At 40.2% G+C, this 10,559-nt stretch overlaps 1 pseudogene; it reads right to left on the bottom strand.

Annotated features, from left to right (window-relative positions):
* Positions 1-6,153: 6,153 nt before the first annotated feature.
* Positions 6,154-7,676, bottom strand: LOC143611107 (membrane metalloprotease ARASP, chloroplastic pseudogene; annotated as a pseudogene).
* Positions 7,677-10,559: the final 2,883 nt, after the last annotated feature.

Here is a 10,559-nt window from a genome sequence, read left to right as displayed (position 1 = left end):
TAGGCAGTGCTAAGGTTTAACTTTGTACCAAGCGCTTGTTGGAAGCTTTTCCAGAAGTGAGACGTAAAACGACTGTCTCGATCAGAGATTATGGACAACGGTACTCCATGTAAAGCCACAATTTTGCTAACATAAATACGAGCTAATTTGTCCATTGAGTATGACTCATTGATGGGTATGAAGTGTGCGGACTTTGTTAATCGGTCCACAATTACCCAGATTGCATTATGTTGTCGAGTAGTTTTAGGGAGTTTGGTAATGAAATCCATAGTAATCAACTCCCACTATCATACAGGAAGTTCGGGTTGCTGAAACAATCCCGAAGGCTTTTGGTGTTCAGCCTTGACTTTCAAACACGTCAAACATTTCGCAACATGCGAAGCGACATCCCTTTTCATTCCGTTCCACCAATAGTTTGTTTTAAGGTTATGGTACATTTTGTCGCTCCCGGGATGCATCGTATATTTAGACTTATGGGCTTCGTTCAAGATTTTCTCACGCAATCCTCCAACCATTGGTACCCAAATTCGATTTCCCAATCTAAGAATACCATCATCACCTTTGGCTAACGAGTCAATGGTGCCATTACGTTTTTCATCATAGATTTGGTTTTCGTTGATTGCTTGAGTTTGAGCGGATTTGATTTGGTCAACAAGATCGATTTGAAGTTCTAGCCTTAACGCTCGGACTCTTTTTGGCTTCTCGTGCTCTTTACGACTTAAGGCGTCAGCCACAACGTTGGCCTTACCTTCATGATAAACTATTTCGCAGTCATAGTCGTTTAGAGTTTCCATCCAGCGTCTTTGGCGCATGTTCAGCTCTTTTTGATCAAAGATGTGCTTTAAGCTCTTATGATCAGTGTACACGATAAATCTAACTCCATAGAGATAGTGCCTCCATATCTTCAGTGCAAAGATTATGGCGCCTAACTCTAGATCGTGAGTCGTGTAGTTCTTCTCATGTATTTTCAATTGACGAGAGGCGTAAGCGATTACTTTCTTTCGTTGCATCAATACACATCCCAAGCTGGAATGAGATGCATCACAAAAGACAACGAAATATTCGATACCTTCTGGCAAGGCCAGTATAGGAGCTTGGGTAAGCTTTTGTTTAAGTATATCGAACGTCTCTTGTTGATTTGTTCCCCATAAAATATTTAATGTTCTTTCGAGTCAAGGAGGTTAGAGGAACAACGATTAGAGAAAAGTTTTCAATGAACCTTCGGTAATAGCCGGGCAATCCCAATTCGCTAAGATCGATGGCTCTGATACCAACCTGTCACACCCCTATCTTAGGCCTAGGAGTGCGACTCGATAGTTGGTACCATATTATAATTAAATCAGAGTTACGGTTAATTAGCGGAAGTCTTTATAAAATAAAAGGATCAAAGTTGTAAAATATTTACAATACAAAAGATGGAACGAAAGTTCCATTTACGTTTACTTGTTTTATGTTCACAAAACCACCTTTTAATTCATAATTAAGTTTAACAAAAATTATCCGAGCCATCGGATTCTTGAGCCTTCGTCCTTTAATCTCTAATCTTGATTACCTGCAAAATGTTATAAAAATACGTCAGCAAAGATTTGCTGGTGAATATGCTGACGCGAAAACATTTTCTTTTACTTTGTTAGCCCTCGAGGGTTACGCGTGCCTCGGCCCATCTTGGCTTAGGAATAACAAAGTTAAAACAATATCATTATAAACTCGAGCCTCTACCTAGGTCACCCCAGCAAGACACCGCAGCGTCCCGACATACTTAGGTACCATAAATATACACAAGGTCATTCTCACTCGAACATACTTTGGTTCGGCCCATCGTGGCTGGAGGTCGTGACCAGGCGTGGTGCGATGTGCCCACCGCATTTAACCACATATGTAAGGATCCAGACAAACGTATACTACAGCCTGAGGGCTATGCTTTTACTCTTATTCATAATGTTTTTAGAGACACTTAGTCTCATGTAAAGTTTTACACATAACACGTTTATTTATTTGAAAACAAGTTTGTAAAAGTGGGACGTATTCACCTTTGTTCGGGATCGGTTTCCAACACCGTCCGTGCGTCTCTTTCTTGTTATCTCGCACCTATAGTACGAGTATAACTTTCATTAGTCGGATATACAATCCGGCTTAAGACCTTTAGTCTTATTATCTCGATGTACCTTTAGTCCATTTCTTAATTACTTAAAAACCCTTAGTTTAAAAGTATTGTTTATAAACCTTTAGTTTATTTTAAAACCCGACGTTTCTTTTTCTTTAAGAAACGTATTCTTTATTTATTATTTAAGAATACACATTATACTTAAATAACAATTATAACAAAGAACTATATAACACACACACATATATATATATACATTTCTTTTCTAATTTCATTTCTTTGTTATATTACTTTCTTTTTATAAACATCGAGTATAATTTCGACTTAGGGTATTAAGCCTTTAATATTATATTATTATTTTAGTCGGGTATTAAGCCTTACCTTTCCTCGGCTTAATATTTCCTAGATACTCGAGCAGCGCTTCTACATCGCTTAGTCCTTTCAACACTCGCTTTGATAGCCACTTCAATTCGGCACGCAAAATCGAGACACCCAATCTTCTCGGCACGCACTTCGAGATGATCGTCGGGTTGTAAAAACAGCACCACCTTCTCGTTCGGAACGTCGTCAGGGAATGGTACGAATATCTAGGTATAACACCTTTTTCGATGAATCGGGGCACGGTTTTCGAGGTAGATTGTTGGCACGAATTTCGAGGTTTAGTGAGAGAGTAGAGAGATGATTGTAAACTGAATTTTGGTGTGAGTTATGAAGACCCCGGACCTGCTATTTATAGGCAAAAATTTGGGTCCCATCGCGTACCGCGCCCGGACCCTGGGGACCCGTCGCGTACCACGACGTAGGTCTGATGACGCAGACAGTAGGTCTGCCACGTGGCAGACGGTGTGCCACGTGTTGACACGTGGCGGACGTCTTGCCACGTGTTGCCACGTGTCGGGACACGTGGCGACCCGTGTACCACGTGTGGACACGTGGTGAAAAGGTGTCAGACGTGTCAGGCCACGTCATCGCGGTACGCGATGACGTAGGCTCAAAAGCGATCGCGTACGCTGTTGACTCTTTCTAGAAACTTTGACCAAGCCCCATCGTGGTACGCGATGGGCTTGTCTTTTGTCCCATCGCGTACTGTGATAGGACAAGAAATCAGGTTTTTCATTTTAGCCCTTGGGTTTGGAAGTTGGCAGAATTGATCCCTATATTATGGAAACTTGTCATTTTTGGTCCAAAATTCCCGTGATGTTACAACCGACACGACTAACTCACATTTTGGCTGAACTAACGGGTGTCCCATTTATCAGAGTAAATCATTCTTAAAACGCATGGCTTCGGCTAGTGAGTTGGTATGGGACGACATGTGCATGCACGGGGACGTGCATGGTTATGGTGGTGGGAAAGTGTCACGGACCAAATATTTGAAGATCGAGATTCTTGATTTGTGTTGAAACGCTTGGGTTTGTTGGCTCGTCCCAGACTTCATCAGGCACGACCTCAGCGGGAAAGAAGGTGTACATGCCTAGTCGTGCTTGCACGACGAACACATCGCTGGTTGCGAGCTGTTGCCGCTCGCCTGATGAGTCCAAGCCAGGACGAAACCAACAGACCCTGATCATGAGCGAACCGTTGGCTGGCATTCGAAAACCACACGGAGTCTCAGAGGATAGATCCAGGGGCGGATGTAGGTTAGTGGTAGGGGTAGCCTCCGCTACCCCTCAACTTCTCGTCGGCAGTGTAAAAAAAATAAAATTTAGGTAGGTTTTTGTGTTTCGTTACTCCTGAAAAAAATAACGTTACCCATATGCGCTTTAAGCTCAACCAATTTAAAAATTCAACCCAACTAAAGCCCAAACAAAGGTGTAAAGCCCAACCAATAAAACTCATTAATTCTTAAAAAAATATATATTACACTTAAAATAATATATATACACTTATTAGACTATATTTTAGGTCTTACAAATGCTCTATCAAAATGTTTAAAAAAATCAAGACTTGTTAGAAGCGTCTGAGCTGATAAGCGGGACAAACCGAACATTGAATAATCTACAACGAAACGGGTGTGACAAGATGTTGGCTAGAGTGACATCTTTTTGTGGAAAAAAAGAGATTAAGATGTTAGATATGAGGGAAAGTTATGATAATCAACGAAACCGAAAGAATATCATTACTAATCAACATCATTTTGCGTTTGAAATTTTTAATACCATTTTGGATATGCAAATTCAAGAACTTGGAAGAAGATTTAATAAGGTCTCAACTAGTTTTATAGAAAATATATCCGGTTTAAATCCTTGTGATTAATTTTATACGTTTGACATATCGAAGATAGTGACATTTTCTAATATATATCCGAATGACTTTATTAATGAAGAAAGGGAGTGTATTTCGGGTGATCTCACGACCTTTTATCACACTTTAAATTAATATGATAAATTTGTAAAATTGGGTGGAATATGTAACATTGCTCGTGTAATGGTGGAAACTGGAAAACACGTCACTTTTCCTTTAGTTTATCGTATATTGAAGCTAGCGTTGGTTTTATCGGCTGCAACCGTAATCGTTGAAAAATGTTTTTCTAAAATGAAGCTTATCAATACGGATTTGCGCAATCTAATGGGTTATGAGTATTTGAACAATGTTTTAATTTGTGTGGTCTAAAGAGTTGATGGAGTAAAAGAAAATGATTTAATTGCTCGATTTCAAGCTTTCAAAAACCGAAAGGGAGAAATTTGCAGCCCATGTGTTTTAACTTATTTATCATCGTGCTTCTATTTTTGTTTCATTTACACTGCATGAAATACGGTTAAACAAAATTTTAAATGTTACCCCTGACATTTGGTTCTAGATCCACCACCGGATAGATCCGTGACACAAAGGCCCAAATCATTGCATATCAAGTTTCATTGGTCTTCATATTTGAGTTGCGGTTCTTTGCTATAGTGAATTTTCACTGCCATGCCAATTTTATTTTTTAACATACAAAATATACTTTATTGTTTTAATAATAACTACTAAAAAACATTCCAAAATACTAATTTAAACATAGTTAAATATAAAAAAATAGCTCAAGCCGTTTGGGAATTTTTGCCTTAAACTATACGACCCCTTCAAGAGCCGGCCATTTAAGTTGGCCAGGTGTTCAATGCTAATACTTTTAAATCCGCCATTCACATTTTCTTTAAAGTAGAGTTTCTTTACTTTTGACACTCTTGTACATGTTTTTATCTAATTTCTCGTACGTCGATGAAAATTCTTTACCCCTTTTTGCTTTTGCCTTGTCCCTCTAGATCAGACATTGTGGTACATTCGGTGCTTTGTCTGTATCTTCGTTGAGATCACGAAACAACGTGCAACTGAACCGCTAGTCGTGTAGTTGGTTGTGTCTGGCGTACTCCTTTTTGAACCGCTCGTGTGTTGAAGGTATTTCGGGCAACACCACCCACTTGGAGCTATGTTGAAGAATGTCCTAAACGAATATAAGTTTAAAAGCTTGTCTTTGATCATCGTGCTATTGTTTAAGGGCCTTGTTTTAGATTTCGTGATCGATTTGTCCATTTTTACGGTTGTATTTATTGTTGTAAACACCGCAAAGCTTGGACACTCTAGTATGATTTTCTTGTTATTTTCAACCGAGCTTATCAATTTGAGCGCTTCGTTTTTAGATCCATAATAGTGTGAAACTTCTCCATGACCCGTCTCCACAAGGCGACCCGGCATTGTGAGTTACCCGTGATCGGGTCCTCTGAGATGTAGACCCAAGTGCGAGCCAACACCTCTTCCTCGATGGGCTCCACTTTTTGGGTGCACCGAATTTCTTCACGTCTTTACCCTTTTTGGACTTTGGTTCGGGTTGGGTGTCGGGTTGGAATGGGATTAAAGACGGCTGGAATTGGTAAGTTCCCAAACCAAACAGTGGTGTTGGTCAGCACATCATTAACAGTAAAATATGAATCTTGTATTTGTAATATCAACACAAGTTAAAGTATGTGAGGTATCTATTTCAATCTTCAATTCCAGTGGGATAAATAATTGTATAACAACTATGAATGTACTGTATATCATAAACAATATTAAACATCCATTCAACTAGATATAACACAAACAATACAGCAACAGATCAAACCAGTACCTGATCACAACAAATCCTTGATGAAATCAAGGTTCAACGTGTCCCGAATAATAAGAAAAAGTCCAAGAACGAACACGAGTGTAATCCCAGACGACATTATCCCCTGCTCCACTTCTAAAGGCAACTTCCTCCCCCCTCTTATCGCCTCCACGAGAATCAAAGCCAAAGAACCGCCATCCAAAGCAGGCAGCGGAAGCATATTAATAACCGCAAGATTAATATTCAAAATCGCTGCAAACTGATACAACCCGTCAACATTCGACTTTGCAACCTCTGCACCGACCGCTATGATCGCAACCGGGCCCGCAACCTTATTTGCAGTTTGTGAAAAGTTAAGAAAAGTTTGTTTCAAACTGTCCACAACGTTACTCGTTAACCCCCAAAACTCATGACCCGTGAAACTAAAAGCTTCCAAAACATCCTTCGGTTTCTCGTTTAATATCTTAACATTCGGGGCTAACTGAACCCCGATTCGACCACTCCCATCTAGATTCTGATCCGGAGTGACTTTTACTAACAAATCTTTCCCTAACCTATTAACCTTAAACAATACAGTTGACTTAGGACTCTTTTTTATAACATCCACAACTTGTGATAGCGAATTAGGGCCGGATTTGGGCAACTCGAGGTCGTTAACCGAAAGAATAACGTCATCAACGAGTAACCCGTCTCGTGAAGCAGCCGAAAACGGGCGAACCTCGGGCACAATTACACCTGGAAAAGATTCCTGAACAGGCATTCCAACAAACACTATCTGTGCAAAGATTATAACAAATGCAAAAACAATATTCGCAATCACACCAGCCGAAATCACTAAAACCCTATCGAAAATCGGTCTGTTTTTCAACAAATTCTTATCATCTACTGGAATCTCACTATCCGGATCATTATCAGGAAACCCCACAAACCCGCCTAAGGGAAACGCCCGTAACGAATACTCGACGTTATTCGCGTTAAATTTAGCTAAAATGGGACCGAACCCAACGGCGAATTTGCTTACATGGATCCCCTGAAGGTATGCAGCTAAAAAGTGACCACTTTCATGAACCACTATGATTGCTGTGAGCACTGAAACAGCTTCAAGTACTGACTGGGCACTTTCAAACCCACCGAACCCGAAACCGGATAAGGCAGAAGGCTTAAAGTTATGATTTTTATGAGATGGGTGGCTGATGTTTTGATGAGGGTATGGTTTTCTTGGAAGGAAATTGAAATTGGGAATTGAAGATGGGTTTGATGGGAAGAGTGATTTGGGTTTTGTTGTGTGGAGTCTTGTGGTTGAATAATAATAAGAAGATGTTGGTGATAAAGAGAGGTGTGTTAACATGATGTGGTTTGAATCTTGAGGTTTGATGGAGGGAGTGGAGATGAAGGAGATGAAGGGAGATGAAAAGTGTTTGGGATAATTGAAATATTTGGGTGTGAGGTTGGGAAGTGAGTGATATGTCTCAGTTACCTTTTGATGGATTTGGGTTGACTCCACTTGGTCAACATTTTTTTTATTTTGGGCTGTTTTTGGGTTGGCTAGCTTCTTATGGAAGCCCAAAGTTTGTTTTTTTTAACTAAAAGCATTTTACAAATTTTGACATAAAGAAACATTGCCTGGATTTGGAATTTTGGGTTTAGACTTGGAACTTGGAAGTTGGTTTTTGTTTTGATGTATGGGTTAAACAAAAACTGGTTTCGATAGTTTTTGATTTATGCAGTTCAATTTTACAATTTACCTGTTTGCCTAATGGTTTGGAACTTGAATTGGTTGCAATCCTTTAGAGTAATGTAATATTGTTGAACGTATAACTTTTGTGATTAAACAAAATCCAAAAGGTACAGTTAATTATTATAAACCGATTGATAGATTTCATTAATTGAAAAAATTAGTTACACTTAAATGATTAGTTGGGTGGTTAAACCAAAACCATTCGACCGGTTTTTCTAACGCCTTCTCTCAATGTTGAGATATTCAATATGTAGATGTTTGTCAGCAATGCCTTTCTTAATGGTGATTTCTCCTAGACCGTTTACATGCACAACCACAAGGGTTTGCTGACCCTACTTGTCCTCTCATTTCTACTTATTTAAAAAGGCCATCCATGTTGTCATCTATGTTGATGCTATAATAGAAATTGGGAGTTCATATGGATTTGTTCAGTACTCTACAGTCTCAGTTTGCATTAAAGAACTTGACTATGCTGAACTGTTTCTTAGGAATCCAGGCACCTTCACTAATGATACTCTTTATCTATCGAAGCAACGCTATCTTTTTTATTTTCTCCGGCGAATTGGTTTTATACAAGCCGTTATCTACTCTAATTTTGCTATGGCGACTAACTCTCCTCACACCTTAAAGTTCTTTTGGATGATCCATGGTGAAGAAACATGGATCCACCCCTCAAGGTCTAACACGTTAGTCCGAGGGTAATGGATGAGTATTCTACATGATGGGTTATAAAACTTTCTTGGCGCAGACAAGTGTAATCTGCAAAACAGAACACCGTGAGCTCGTTACGAGGAATGGGGGGATTCTCTCGTAACCACCCTCCGGCATGAGAATCAGTACTTGGTAGTATGAGAGAGTATAATTTGATATTGATAGTTAGAGACCATATCCTTTACAATTTGGAGGTTTAGCAGTATTTATAGCCGGAGGAGAGAGAGTGTGGCCAACCACCTTGTCAGGTTTTCCACCAATACTATTCCTCACACGTGCGGTCGTGGTGGTTGGTAGAAGTTGGTGGGCATCATGGCTTTTTGACATGGACGTGATTGTACTGTTCGTACCGTCCTTTATGTGTTGTCATATCCCCATTGGTTTGGTGTTTATCCCTATGTGGGTCACCATCTTTTTGTCCCATGCTGGTGGGACTTTTGCATTACCATTCCCGAGGTGTCAGGAAAAGGTTATATTGGACTCCACTCTTCGCGCCATTCACTACGCACGGCGTTAGTGATTTCCTGACGCCTAGTGTTCCGCCAAGCTATGCAATTAGTTTTATACTTTGTCAAATTGTGGGTTTCATACCCTACCTCTACAAGTCCCCCTAGTCCAGAGTCGCCCTTCTTTCAAGAAGTGGGGGCTGTGGACTTATCATGGACTTTTGGTTGTCTCCGCTTTTCCTTGTTGGTTTGGTTTATTTTTGTGGGTAATTACACATATTTGGCGTGTGACTTCCTTAATCGTAATCGCTGGTTAGTGGTTGATTCATGTTAAGCTATCCCGTTTCGTAGCTTATCTTGGCGAGTGATTTATGTTAAATCATTCCATGGCGTAGCCTACTTTGGCGGGTGGTTTACCTAAAATCATCCCATGATGGAGCCTGTTTTTGGCGGGTGATTTATCTTAAATCTTCCCATGATGGTGCCTATTTTGGCAGGTGAGTTATCTGAAATCATCCCATGATGGCGCTTATTTTGGCGGGTGATTTATCTTAAATCATCCCATGATGGCGCCTATATTGGCAAGTGATTTATCTTAAATCTTCCCATGATGGCGCCTATTTTGGCGGGTGATTTATCTGAAATCATCCCATGATGGCGCCTATTTTGGCGGGTGATTTATCTTAAATCATCCCGTGATGTCGCCTATTTTGGCGGGTGATTTATCTTAAATCATCCCGTGATGGCGCTTATTTTGGCGGGTGATTTATTTGAAATCATCCCGTGATGGCGCCTATTTTGGCGGTGATTTATGTTAAATCATCCCATGATGACGCCTATTTTGGCGGGTGATTTATTTGAAATCATCCTGTGATGGCGCCTATTTTGGCGGGTGATTTATGTTAAATCATCCCATGATGGTGCCTATTTTGGCGGTTGATTTATGTTAAATCATCCCATGACGCCGCCTATTTTGGCGGTTGATTTATGTTAAATCATCCCATGATGGCGCCTATTTCGGCGGGTGATTTATGTTAAATCATCTCATGATGGCGCCTATTTTGGCGGGTGATTTATCTTAAATCATCCTATGATGGCGCCTATTTTTGCCAACACTTATATTTTATGTTTCCCTTTATATGGATGACGTGTAATGTGGCGTGGAGGAGTGAATTAAATGAAAGTCAGTGAAGCGACTGCTGGATGTGACAGTTTGACGACGGTTGCTCTGCCCTGCAGATATTCTGCTTGTGTTAGGCGAGTGGGCGAGAATCCCGGTGACGCGCTCAGTTGTAATACATATCCTCTGCCACCCTATTATCATGGTGTTTTCTGATGTTAGTTATCCCTTTTGTATCCCCGTCCCCTATTAATTGCAATTAGTATAAATAGGGGGAGGTTACACCGTTTTAAGTATCATTTCTCACCGTTTTCTTTATCTCCCATTTTCTTTCCCCCGATCCTTCTATATTTTATGGCTGAGTCTTCCCAAACCTC

Source organism: Bidens hawaiensis, unplaced genomic scaffold, assembly GCF_021521415.1.
Source record: "Bidens hawaiensis isolate Kalapana, Puna unplaced genomic scaffold, B.hawaiensis_p1.1 tig00029371_1, whole genome shotgun sequence".
Classification (NCBI taxonomy): domain Eukaryota; kingdom Viridiplantae; phylum Streptophyta; class Magnoliopsida; order Asterales; family Asteraceae; genus Bidens; species Bidens hawaiensis.
This window is presented reverse-complemented; position numbering and strand designations above follow the sequence as displayed.